At 44.4% G+C, this 14,468-nt stretch overlaps 2 protein-coding genes across 3 annotated transcripts in view; one reads left to right on the top strand and one right to left on the bottom strand.

Moving 5' to 3' along the window:
- Positions 1 to 8,014, bottom strand: part of LOC307021321 (uncharacterized protein) — a 71,014-nt gene extending 63,000 nt beyond the window's left edge. Inside the window, exon 1 of the mRNA XM_079653324.1 lies at positions 7,904 to 8,014. The gene's annotated coding sequence lies outside the window, so the exon portion shown is untranslated. The remainder of the gene's footprint in view (positions 1 to 7,903) is intronic.
- Positions 5,354 to 14,468, top strand: part of sema4ab (sema domain, immunoglobulin domain (Ig), transmembrane domain (TM) and short cytoplasmic domain, (semaphorin) 4Ab) — a 79,439-nt gene continuing 70,324 nt past the window's right edge. The window contains exon 1 of one of the 2 annotated variants that reach the window (XM_079653320.1): positions 5,354 to 6,768. The gene's annotated coding sequence lies outside the window, so the exon portion shown is untranslated. Of the gene's footprint in view, positions 6,774 to 14,468 lie in introns of both variants that reach the window. The other variant, XM_079653321.1, reaches the window with a different exon arrangement.

Below are 14,468 nucleotides of genomic sequence, written 5' to 3'. Positions count from 1 at the left end.
TGACTCTGCTGCAGCAGCTTGTTTCATCTCAAGGAGCAGATGAGATAACCTGAAGACTAGAAGACTCTTCAGGAATATATCAAGACGGGAATCAAGAGAAGCAATAGGTACAAACACATGTCATATCAGTGGAGATCATATATCCGACTAACTTTATGTCTTTCAAAACACTTTACCTGCCATGTGATACATGTATTGCTTTTTTTGTGTGTGAACATTTTTAGATGTGCTGTTCCAATGATATGTGACATGTCTTAAAAATATTGTGATCTTTGAGTTTGTGTCCACTCAAAATGAATGTGTAATAAGGACTATCATTGAGACAGTGGTATTGAGGAGAACCACAAGATAAGATGTATAGATCTTTATTAGCTTTACTAATGTATGATTTTGAAAGGACTACTCCTGAAACGTAAAGTGCACTTTGTGGATGTGCAAAAGACATACAACTGATTTAGTAGTAAAATGGTCAGGATCTGTGCAGCAGGGTGAGACATTGAGGCCCTCAATGTCTCACCTTGCTGCAATTTGAGGGACTGACAGGCCTTTAGTACCTGGTGTGGATAAATCTCCAAAACAATGTACACTCATAATGCAATCAGCATCGGAATCAGAATTCCTATATTCCTATACATTTATATTGTTACAGCAGAAGTAACAGGTATCAGGTAAAAAAGGCAAGAAATAATTGGATAGCATCTTTGCTTCCCGATGCAGTGAACATGGAGCAGGGATTGGAACAGGCAGACAGGATGTGAGGGCTGTAGCCTGACGTCAGATCAGTGGGTTAGCAGTTTTCTGTGTCACAAAGGTGGCTCTTTTCACCTGGCTGGATCTATAACGCCTGCTGCAAACATTCCCTGGTCCGGATTCTGTACTTTAGGATTTAAATTGTCTTAACCCTTGTATGTTATTCGGGACTATGGGACCCATTTTCATAATTTAGCTAAAGAAAAATGATATGATCAATTATTTTTACAAACCCACACTTAATGGCCTTGGCTCATTTTCTGTGAATAACATATATCAGGACCATTTTCAATGACCACCCACTGTACACCCCCCCTACACATTTACATTACATACAGGCAGGGCCGGCCCTAGGCACTGGCGAACTAGCCGGTCGCCTAGGGCGCCAGATCTGGAGGGGCGCTGCAATGGGAGAAAAAAATAAATAATAAAAATATATATATATCATTTTTTAATTTGTATTCTGCCTAATAGTCTGCCCTTGATGTAATACATTTACATTAAAAATTTAATTGAACAACAAAAATAAAATACGTTACATTTATTTGTTATTGGCTATGGTAGGTTATTGGTTATGTTCACATACTTATTTGATTATTAAAATGCAAACCGATCTTTTTCATAAGGGTGTTTAGAGTTGTACCCCCTAGATCTAGTCTCTAATAATTCTGCTCAAAGTGCACCAGATTGAAGCATTTTACTTTAAAATGTTAAAAAAAGTGGATGTGACGTCCACCCGCCAATTAAAACATGTTCATACAATAATGAATATGAATTTCCAACCTTCTTTATTTATATAACCAACATGTCAATACGTTTCAGTTTTTGTAGTGTATTGGTATTTTGCAGAGATTTTTCATTTATTCTTTCTATATTCTATTGTGTCTTGCTTGGAGGGGGGGCACCAAATCATAATCTCGCCTAGGTCACCAAAAATGTCTAGGGCCGGCCCTGCATACAGGGTGTTCGGGTGCACCTGATTTTTTCTTGCCGGTGTTGGGGCAGAATCTCTGCTCCGCGCCGTTCCTATATGAGCGGGTTCTCAAAAGAAGGAAAAATTCAAAGCAGCCAGGATAAGGGTTAAACAATAATCTATTTTAATGGTAGAACAAACAATACATCACCTAATCACCTAATCACGAAGCACTCTGCAACAGCAGCTTCAGAATGCAGAATGCTCCGGGCCCAAGTTCTACCACCGCGTGAGACACGTCTCAGGAACGGCCAGTCAAAAAACAAGAGCGCCGATCTTCAAAATGATCACAACATTTATACACAGGTGGGGAGGAGTTTTGTCGCTTGCTCTTCCCTAGCTATTTGTTATTGGCGGGTTCACTTCTGAGCGAGCTAGCCAGTGAGTTGGCAGTGTTCCATTGGTCGGTTTCACTTCTGGGCGGGACCCCAGGCAGTGAGTCAGCAGTTGTCTGTTCCATCTGTTTCGCTCCTGTGCGTGTGTGTGTGTGTGTGTGTGTGTGTGTGTGTGTGTGTGTGTGTGTGTGTGTGTGTGTGTGTGTGTGTGTGTGTGTGTGTGTGTGTGTGTGTGTGTGTGTGCGTGTGTGTGTGTGTGTGTGTTTCTGTCCCTCTGCCCTCAGGCAGTCCCCAAATCAATGATTTGGAGTCATGACAGAGGACTCTTTGACAGGACACATACTCATTCCCCCTAAACATCTTCAACACACACACACACATCCTATCATGTATCTTATCACACAACAGTCACCTGTTTTTCTCTATGAAAGCTATACTTGTAAATATCCAAACGCCATCGTCCCATGACGGCCACCGAATCAGTCAACCAACATAAGTTAATTGTTCTTGTGGCTTAATGGCTTCTGTGAACTTCCTTTCACCTCAAGTTAGTTCTCTGGAATGAATACATTTAAAAATGAGAACAAAGGACTATGGTCTCGTTTAACTGTGTGACTCAATTCTCAAAACCTCTTTTGGGGTCTACAGGAAATGAGTCATTTATTTAACAAAACTTTAACTGCATTATATTTGAGGAAAACCCCCTTTGGCTTAATCAATAATAGTTTTAGCAATTAACAGAGGAAGCCAGAGACTCAGGGCCTCTCCCGATGTCTGGGAACTGCAAAGCAGATGTCAAAGGTCATTTGTATTATTCTCAACCACAGATAGCCAAAGAACTACCCTTTTGATTACACATAAAAGTGGAAGAAAAGATTATTGCGCTATATTTATTATTACTAAGTAATGGGACATTGTTTCAGGAATATATGAAAAGCCTCTCTATATTTAAAGAGGGAAAAAATGTACTTTGTCCCTTCAAATTTAACACACACGAATATATGAGGTGATATTAAAATAAATATATCACACCGGTCAAATGTCCGGACAGAATTGATTTTACCGGACAAATTTGTAACTTACCGGTCATGTTTCAATAATAATAAGAATAAGAATTGTGTAGCAGAGTTTCCGTTAGCAGGTAATTACCGGACTATGACCGGATATGCTGATGTTTAAAACTCAGTTAAACCCCATCCCCCCGACACCGGGGGGAAAATGCATCATCTGCAGGAAACAGCGTCTGAGGGCTTCTTAACATTTAATAAACTCGCAACATTATAAACAAAAACAGACATCACAACACGTGGCGCTAGGTAGCCAAAACGGCAATTTGTCAATCTTTGTCGTTGTCTGATCAAAAGTTGTCTTCAATGGCATTACAACGATTAAAACGCTGCTGAAGGTTAATCCATAGGTTAATCCAATGTGTCTGTGTCACTTTTAAATGATTTCTAAAAATCCATCAGCAATAAACCTACTTTTAAGTTTTAAGATTTCAGAGCGTGAGACAGGTTTCGATTTGGGGCAACTGCGTGCGCATAGCCCCCACTTCACAATGTTAACGTTAGTGTGTATGTGGAAATTCCCCTTTGATTCTATTGGCTCTAACGGTTAAAAAGAGATGTCCATCATCAAAATCGACCAATGGGTTCCAGAGAAACGGCAAAAACGTCGGTTTCCACCCAAATCAGCTGAGGGTGGAGTTTTTTTTGCTAAACCTCTCTAAAAAGGTCAAATGTCACTTGTTTGGCATCAATCTTAATACAGGGTACTTATTATATGTTGTACTTTGGATTCCTAAAGCTTTTAGTCTACCATCCTATCATTCAAGGGTGGTTTTCACTATAAGTACAAAATAATTTTTGGACGGACACTATAATTTACAGTTTTTTACTATGTTCAATCTGAATTTTCTTTAAAATAAAAATCCTCTATATTGATTCTGACTATTCTACATCCAACTCACAGGTTTATCATTACTTTGAGAAAAATGATTATTAATTTTCCCGTTTTAGAGTTATGGTCAATTTTTCTGGAAATGTCATTTTCGAGCCTGAGACCTGAAAAACAGGGATGGGGTTTAACAGGTTAATGGAGCTTATTTTTTATATTGCTTCAGTTTATAATCGTAACAGATCGAAAAATTCAGATTCATTTTTCAATTAATGATTCCACACACAACAAACAACATAATTATTACATTCAAACTACTTGTAGTAGATGAAGTACATTATTCAAAAGCAGGGAAACGGGGTTCAGGGGGAGTGGCTGTACCCGTAGGATAGAAAAGGGGGAAGTGACGTCTGACTCAGAGGTCGCGCGGCTGTGGAGAAGAACGTGTTGCCCACATTCTGTTACTGAGTTTAGGCTAGTTAGCTAGCAGGTTTATTGTTTTGGGTGCAGTCACTTTTGCCTCCACTTGCTGTTCGAATAAATGTTGAAAGAAAAAGTCAATCTGTTTACAGTTCTGTTTCATATGAGTGTTGAGAGATGTATCCATATATTTAGTCCCTAATTTTGCTCTCAAAGTGCACCAGATAAATGCATTTAACTTCAACATTTAAAAAAGAAAATCGTCCCGGGGGAGCAAGCCCCCGGACCCCCCTAGAGAACGTGAGGTCCACCACCTGCCCACACCCCCTGTTAAATTGTCTCACCCACATTGAGGATGCTTCCTACGCCCATGTTTTATTCCATGTGTCAAGTCAGGCAAATTGGGTCCAAATGTTATTGCATCAATGATATGTTAACATTAAAATCATTAAATATATGCCGTAACAATTTTTCTCTAGGCAACTCAAGGGCTCAGGTAATGTGATTACTATATGAATAATGGTCCAAAATAACATTAAATGCATAGGGTTTTTTGTGACATAGTTTCGTCGCAGGCCGGCCGATACATGCCGCGCATTAAGTGTGCCTGTCAGTCAATTAATCCCCGGGCCACTTATTCCCCCCAGTCCGCCCCTGGGTTAGGGTTTAGGGAAAAAGTTATTAATTGGAGGTGGATATCCAAAATAACGAAACACTTCTGGTCAAGACCAAATGTCACCATTGTGTGTCTACATAAAGACGAACTGAAGGCTCTCCTGTGGTGCTGTGTGTCAGGGTGTCAAACTAAATCTTTTTTAAATCATATGGAATTGTACTGGAACACGCAGGCTGCCATACCTGAACTCACCAGAGGGGGCGCTGGTCCAGGTCTAACGACTGTGTGTGTGCTCTAGACTAGAGCAGTGGTTCCCAACCTTTTTTTTTACCAAGGCATCCCCTGAAAATATTTCTCGACCCCAAGGCACCCCAACTTTTTGTAGATTTAAAAACCACTTCAGAGCTTAAACTAAAAACCATAAATACACCATAAATTGGTTTTCAAATGTGTATTTAATTGAATAGAACATTTTATAGAACAAATAATGTATTCACACATAATAACAAGAACCAGACTAAAAATGTCAACACCATTTCTATGATGAATTCAATATTATAAACAGGCCTACTAAGTAGGCTCTTTTGTTTTGGCTGAAAATAGTAGGCCTACCTGTGTGAAAACACGAATACATATCAATACAGTTATTATTTTACATTTGGATTTCAAAAGAGGCAGGCCTATGATCACTTAGATTAAATAATAACTTAATAGAATTGGAGGGATGAAACAATGCCCTCTGACCTGACTGTGGTCATGTGACTCTTCAACCACATCCCAAATATGAAACATTCTGCATTTCGCTATCCAGATAATACTGATTGACAAAATCATAAATCATACATTTATAAGAAAGGCACACAAATGAACATCCAAACATAAACATTTCTCAGACCGTTACACTGTGCTAGTGCGACACTTGTGCCTGCTTTTGTGAGCAGAGTCTCTTGATGCGTGGGGGGATAGTGGACAGCGCAACGCGGAGGTCCTGCTCCACTGACAGCCGGGTCCGGGTCTTGTTTTTGACATGCGAGAGAGGAAAACGCCAGCTTGCACAAGTAGGAGGTTAGAAACTGTAAAAGCACCTTGATGGCACTCTCTGAGAGGGATGGATACTCGTGTCCCACAATCAGCCAAAAATATATCCAGACGTAGTTCCCCGTGCTTCAGTTTCAGGGAGCGGTCCATAGATAGCTCTTCGAGTTCATCCTGAGCTCTGCTGTTTAAACTTGTGGCTGATATTAATGTTATTTTAGACTTCTTTTGCACTGCTGTGCCATCATGTTCTGTCATCCCTGCCTGTGTTGTTGAGGGCTGGGGTGCTTCTTTATTTATTGTCACTACGTAACGATCCATCTTGAAATTATTTGGCGCGAGGATAAAAAGCTGCTCTGCACACCGTAAACAATGACGGCTGACGTAAATCATGAGAATTTAAGCTGTTCAATATTTCTAAATCTGAGCAATATATTTTTTATTAGCTTATGAACTCCAGTGTACATGTAATAAAATAAAGTGTATATGAAGTGAAGTTTATTAAATACATAAAAATACGTTTTTTTGCGGCACACTTGGACAGTGCTCGCGGCACCCCAGTGTGCCGCGGCACACCGGTTGGGAACCACTGCTCTAGAGCCTCGGAGGGGAGGGGGCTCCGGGGCTTTGTTGTGATAGTAAAGGCTCCACCGGTCAGCGCTTTCTCCGGGGCACGGTGCTGCACGGTGCGGGGACTGAAGCAGAGTAGAGCGGCTGTTCCTCAAGAGACACACCGGACACATGTAAGGTACCTCGGCCACATTTCTTCAGTTGTGTTTGTCTCTCAGGTTTGAACAGCTTCAGTTTACGGCATCCTGTTGCACAGATAAGAGAAAAGAGTCGAACCCCAGCAGGGCGAAGCGACCGGAGCGGGAATGTGTTGTGTAAGGGTTGTGTTAGTGTTAGCAGGAGCAGGATGTGAGCCTCACTGAGGAGCCAACTCACACCGCGTGTTTTGATAGCTCTCTGATACATTTTAGCTCATTTCTGCTACATGTGTCGTGTGCAGAAACAAGGTAGTCTGAGCACGGGAATGAGCCACAGCTAAAGCTAAAATGTGGAACATACACACACACACACACACACACACACACACACACACACACACACACACACACACACACACGACGCTGAAGTTGGCTTCCGATTCAGAGCATCCGATTCGGCAGTTAAGGGGAAAGTTAAGGGACATTTAATTTACAGCGCTGAGCGAACAATCCTCCGTGTTTTAACCTCTTAAATCGCTGCATAGCCGATTTATTTGGACTGGATTATCCCAGAGGGTCTAACGATTCTTTATAACACCGTTTCAGATTTGTGAAACCTTTATTCTATTTGTGAAAATACAAACAAGGGAGATTTTGCAGCTTTTTAAAAAATCTAGACCACATTAGACCAGGTCCTGATCTAAAACCACTAGACCTACACTCATCAAATCTGGACTGGATTATCCCAGAGGGTCTAAACATTCTTTATAACACAGTTTCAGATTTGTGAAACCTTTATTCTATTTGTGAAAATACAAAAAGGGAGATTTTGATGCTTTTTTTTTTATCTAGACCACATTAGACCAGGTCCTGATCTAAAACCACTAGACCTAGACTCATCAAATCTGGACTGGATTATCCCAGAGAGTCTAAAGATTATTTATAACATCGTTTCAGATTTGTGAAACCTTTATTCTATTTGTGAAAATACAAACAAGGGAGATTTCAGTGCTTTTTTCGCATCCTGACCACATTAGACCAGGTCCTGATCTAAAACCACTAGACCTAGACTCATCAAATCTGGACTGGATTATCCCAGAGAGTCAAAAGATTCTTTATAACACCGTTTCAGATTTGTGAAACCTTTATTTTATTTTATACTTTATTTTACCTTTTTCCCGCTGCTGGAGAGGACGCTGGCGTTGACTGTTCGCCGCTTCTCCGCATCTGTCACCCTCTATCACCCTCAACTACCATTCGTTCTTCAATCTTTCGAATTGGACCACTGCCCTGCATTTACACATCTTTAATGCAATGCACATTGTTTTTTTTGTTGTTTTTTTTAACTTATTTTGGACTTCTGCCTCCGTTGCTGGCTGTAGCCGGCTGCCCTCACGTAGCCATCAACGTGCCGGGTGGCTATTGCTATCTGCTACATCGCCTACTGTCTGTCTCCGTCCCACGCAACAAACGTGGACTCTCTCTGCCTCCTGCCTTAATCTCTGGGGTGCATCTGTCCCGTCCCGCTGCTCACATCCTCCTGCCATGTTGTGGATCTTCCTCGTCTCCACAACAATCCTCCACCTCTGTGAACCTAGCTAGCCCGCTAGCTGCTATCTGCTGCTATCTGCTGCTAGCTGCTATCGCTGCCATCACACTGCTCCCAGCCATTCCGCCTGTCATCAAGCTGAAATACTCCATCTCACAGCTGCTGTCATTGACCTACTCCTCCACTCCGTCTTCCATCTCAGTCATCAGACATCTTGGACTCCTTCGTCAACCCCGCTACATTCACCGAAGCACCCGCCGCAGTTTTGTTTACCTTCAGCACGGACAATCCATTGCATCCATCTGCTCCACGCAACGCACTGTTGCACACCTGATGCGTCATCAGAACGCAACTCCTACTGCTTCTCTTACACTCTCCCCCGCTCACCTACACTCCCAGCTGCACGGAATACCTGGAGCGGATCCCACTCCCCTCCGCCTCCCAACACATATAACAAGCCATTTCTCCCCACCATCAAGCCCCCCTCCTCTGCTCCACTGCCCCCCCTCTCATGCCCACCCCCGCGCTGCTAACCTAGACAACCTCATACTTCTCCAGCCTGCCACCACCCCTACAACCCCCCACTTGACCAATTTTGCCCTTCTAAATATACGGTCACTCAACAATAAAGCCCACATCCTTCACGAACTCATCCTGGACAAATCCATCGACTTCCTTCTGCTCACTGAAACCTAGCAACAACCCAATGACTTCTTCTCGCTTAATCAAACATCCCCCCCTGGTTTTAATTACATCACTAAACCCCGCCCCTCACGCCATGGTGGTGGGCTGGCTGTCATCTACAACCAGAACATCCGGACTACAGAACTCACCCTCCCCTCAGTACCATCCTTCGAATTTCTCGCCTTCAAAACCCCTCCCTCACTGACAGTTATCCTCATTTACCGCCCCCCTAAACCACACCCCTCCTTCCTCTCTGATCTCACTGAACTCCTAACCATTGCTTCATCCCTCTCCCCACGTCTGTTACTCCTCGGCGACCTTAACATCCACATGCACTCCACCACCTACAAACACGCTTCTGAATTTTCCTCCCTTCTGGACAATTTCTCATTTACACAACATGTCACCTTCCCCACCCACGATAAAGGACACATCCTTGACCTTGTCTGCTCCACCAACCTCACAGTACTCGACCTCCACCCCTGCCCCTTTCCCCTCTCTGACCACAAACTCATACAGTTCACCACCGCCTCCCCCGTCCGCCGCCCCCCCCCATCCAGGAACATCACTTTCCGTAATCTACGCTCTGTTGATCCCCAGCACCTCTCCGACCTGCTATCCTCTACTCTCCCCCTGGACTCGAACCTCAGCTCACCCGATGATCAACTCAACAACCTTAATTCAACCCTACTCGCCTCCCTCAATAGCTTGGCCCCCCTCAAAAGGAAAAAATTCACTTTTAAAACCTCCTCACCCTGGTTCACCCCTGCACTCCGTAAACTGAAGCAAACCGGCCGCCAGCTTGAACGCCTAACCATGAAATCATCCCTCACAGTTCACCATGATTCCTACAAACTCCATCTCACTACCTACAGAGACGCCCTCAATGCCGCAAAATCTGCTTACCTCTCCAAAATCTTCATCGACCCCTCCCGTAACCCCAGGACCCTCTTCTCCACCGTCAACAAGCTCCTCAAACCCCGTGCTGACACCCTCTCTTCCTCCACTTCCACATGCAGTTCATTCCTCCAGTTTTTCTCTGACAAAATCATTGCCATTAATCACTCCCTATCCGCTGCATCTGACACACAAACATCTCCCCCAACATCCACCGCCACAATTCCTCCCTCCATCTCCCTTGACCTCCCAAGCCCTCCTCCCCACGGCATTCTCTCCCAGTTCACTCTGGTTACCCCCCCTGAAATACTCCAACTGATCAGCTCCTCCAAACCCACAACCTGCTCACTTGACCCTCTACCCACCCCTCTTCTGAAGTCCTGCCTCCCCGTCCTTTGCCCCTACATTGTCAACCTTTTCAACTCCTCCCTGTCCCAAGGAACCGTTCCCTCTGCCTTCAAAACTGCTGCTGTCACTCCCATCCTCAAGAAACCCGGTCTGGATCCCTCCTCCGCCCCATCTCCAACCTCCCCTTTCTCTCTAAAACAATAAAACGCATCATCTCCAAACAACTCCACCGCCATCTCCAACAAAAATGACCTTTTTGAACCCCTTCAGTCTGGTTTTCGTCCTCACCACAGCACAGAAATGGCACTCATCAAAGTCCTCAATTCCCTCCTCACCTCTGCTGACACCGGTTCCCTCAACATCCTCATCCTCCTTGACCTGAGTGCAGCCTTCGATACCGTGAGCCACACCATCCTGCTTACCCGACTCCGGGATATCGGTATCGAAGGTACTGCACTCAGGTGGCTCCAGTCCTACCTCTCCGACAGATCCCACTTCATCTCCCTCAACAATCACTCCTCTACCACAGCTTCAGTCACCCAAGGTGTTCCCCAAGGTTCAGTACTCGGCCCCCTCCTCTTCATCATCTACATCCTCCCCCTTGGTCAGATTCTCCGCCATCACAACCTGGACTTTCACTGCTATGCTGACGACACACAGATCTACCTCAGCTCCAAATCCCCCCACAACCCCCCTCTCACACACATCGAATCCTGTCTGACTGCAATAAAATCCTGGATGCAACACAACTTCCTCAAACTCAACAGCAATAAAACTGAACTCCTCCTCATCGGCTCCAAATCCACCCTCAGCAAAACCCCCAACCTGACACTCACCATCGATGGCACCCCTGTTTCCCCCTCCACCCAGGCACGCAACCTTGGCGTGATATTCGACCCCACCCTCTCCCTCGACCCCCACATCCGCCAAGTTGTAAAAACCTAATTTTTCCACCTCCGCAATATTGCCAAACTCCGTCCCTCTCTCACCCGCCCCGCAGCTGAGCGACTCATCCACGCCTTCATCTCCTCCCGCCTTGACTATTGCAACTCACTCCTCTTCGGCATCAGCACAACATCCCTCAACAGACTCCAGCGTGTCCAGAACGCAGCCGCCAGACTCCTCAGCCACACCAAATCATGGCATCACATCACCCCGGTCCTCAAAGAACTCCACTGGCTTCCCGTCTCACACCGCATTCACTACAAACTCCTGGTCCTCACCTATAAAGCCCTCCACCATCTGGCCCCCCCCTACCTCACTGACCTCCTCATCCTCTACCAACCACCCCAGTCCCTCAGATCCACCTCAGCCGGTTTGCTCTCAATCCCCAAGGCCAAACTCCGGAGCTTCGGGGACAGAGCCTTCTCTGTGGCAGCCCCGAAGCTCTGGAACTCCCTCCCCCAAGACCTCCGTGAGTCTGATTCCCTCACCCTGTTCCAGTCCCGTCTCAAAACCCACCTCTTCAACTCTGCTTATCCTTAAACCCGCCCCTCCCCCCTCTGAACCAACATCCTCCTGACTGCTTTTCTGTTTTTTTTTGTGTTTTTGTTCTTGTTTTGTTTGTCGACCTGACTCATAATGTAAAGCGTCTTTGGGTCTAGAAAAGCGCTATATAAATCCCATTTATTATTATTATTATTATTTATTCTATTTGTGAAAATACAAACAAGGGAGATTTTGCAGCTTTTTTAAAATCTAGACCACATTAGACCAGGTCCTGATCTAAAACCACGATACCTAGACTCATCAAATCTGGACTGGATTATCCCAGAGGGTCTAAAGATTCTTTATAATAAAGTTTCAGATTTCTAAAACCTTTATTCTATTTGTGAAAATACAAAAAGGGAGATTTTGATGCTTTTTTTTAATCTAGACCACATTAGACCAGGTCCTGATCTAAAACCACTATGCCTAGACTCATCAAATCTGGACTGGATTATCCCAGAGGGTCTAAAGATTCTTTATAACACAGTTTTATATTTGTGAAACCTTTATTCTATTTATGAAAATACAAACAAGGGAGATTTTGCAGCTTTTTGTTTTTATCTAGACCACATTAGACCAGGTCCTGATCTAAAACCACTAGACCTACACTCATCAAATCTGGACTGGATTATCCCAGAGGGTCTAAACATTCTTTATAACACAGTTTCAGATTTGTGAAACCTTTATTCTATAAAACCTTATACCTTATACCTTATTATACCTTAAAACCTTATCTTAATTCCAAGGGCAGCGGTGAGTGCAGCTGACAGTAATACACCTCTGTGCTACTCACATGCTGAAGTTGATCAGTATGAAGTTGTCCATGGTTCAGTGCAGAAAGGAGACAAAACTATTTTTTTTTGTACTGTTTTGCCCTCCTTCAAAATGCTACTGTATTTGGCCAGGTATTGTCAATTTCAAGGTGTATGGTTTCATCAAAGACTGAAACTAATGGGTGCAAGAAACATCTCTCAGCACTGCAGGAGGCCATACGGACACAGAAGTCAGAAAATATCAATTTCAAAAATGAAGATGAAGACCACACACCTGCTGATTTTGAAGACATGCACAGATCTCACAAAATCATCCCCTTTCTTTGCTCCTATCAAAGAGGTGGTCACACAAGCACAGGAGGAAGCAGGGAAGGAGGATGACGCAAACAGAGCATGCCAGCCAAATCCTCATTATTGTGAGACACTTGTGGAAATAATTCTCCATTACGCTGGTACTGTGCCTCTTTGAACAGGTCTGATACTTAAAGATTTTGGCAAAACCTGTGACAGTAATGCTGTTGTAGAGAACTGGTTCCGCACAACAACAAAAAGTGATACTTTCATCAAAATTGCACAGAAGAGCAGGAGACTTTCTCCAGCTACAGCAAGAGTTTGTGGTTGGAAGACTCAAGGGCGTTGCAATAATGAAAAAACAGGTGCATCCTTCAAAAACATACGCTGAAGAGAAAAGACAATCTGAGGGACCAGAGACACAGAAATGGAGGAAGCGAAGTAAAACGCAGAAAAGAAAGTCGAAGTACTTCAGCCACCCTACTCCAACTGCTCAGAGAAAAAAGTATAAACTGTCTGAAACAGATGCAAGGGAAAAAAAGGGATGATGTCCACATTGGGGAGAAGAAGGAACAATTGGACAGCAAACTGTGTCAATGACAAACACTTGCACAGTGGACAACCTCCTGTACACCCTGCATCTCGCAATAAAAGGAGACATTACATTACATTTAGCTGACACTGTTATCCAAAGCGACTTACAGTAAGTACATTCGAACCGGAAGATACAACATCAGCAAACTTCTCAAACCCTGTGACAACGCCACCTCGTCCTTCACCACCGAACAGTGCAACTCCTTCCTTTCGTTTTTCCAAACCAAAATCAGCAACAATCTGACACCCTCATCAGCACCCCCCACCTCCTCTCCTGGCTCCCCCCCCTTCACCTCACAGCCCCTGTCCGACTTCTCCCCTGTGACCCCCATGCAACTGTCCCACTTCATGACTGGAATTAACTCCACCTGCACACTTGACCCAATGCCCTCCAAATTTGTTAAAGAGAGCCTCCCTGCCACCTCCCAGCTCATCGCCACCATCATTAACTCCTCCCTCAGATCTGGATCAGTTCCCCCCTCTCTCAAACTGGCTGCTGTCACACACATTCTCAAAAGACCTGGACTCACACCTGACATCATGTCCAACTTCCGGCCCATCTCAAATCTCCCCTTTCTGTCAAAAATACTTGAACGTGTCATTGCCTCACAACTAAAATCCCACCTCAGCTCCAATTACCTATTTGAGCCATTTCAATCCGGTTTCCGATCAAAACACAGCACAGAAACAGCTCTTCTGAAAATGACAAACGACCTCCTCCTCTCCTCTGACTCCGGCAACCTGAACATCCTCATCCTCCTCGACCTCACCGCAGCATTCAACACCATCAACCACACCATCCTGCTGTCCCTCCTCGAATCATCACTCAACATCACTGACACTGCACTCTCCTGGCTGAAATCCTACCTCACCGACAGACATCAGTTTATCAACATCAACAACTACCCCTCCTCCACTGCTCCTCTGTCCCAAGGTGTCCCCCAGGGTTCGGTGCTTGGCCCCCTCCTCTTCATCCATTACATGCACCCCCTTGGCAAAATAATTCGTTGCCACAACCTTCAATTTCACTGCTACGCCGATGACATCCAACTTTATATCTCAACAAAAACCATCACCCCCACAACACACTCCACTCTCACCAACTGTCTCTC

This window comes from Notothenia rossii (genome assembly GCF_949606895.1).
Source record: "Notothenia rossii genome assembly, chromosome: 10".
Classification (NCBI taxonomy): domain Eukaryota; kingdom Metazoa; phylum Chordata; class Actinopteri; order Perciformes; family Nototheniidae; genus Notothenia; species Notothenia rossii.
Note: the sequence above shows the minus strand (reverse complement) of the source record. Positions and strands in the feature narration are given on the sequence as shown.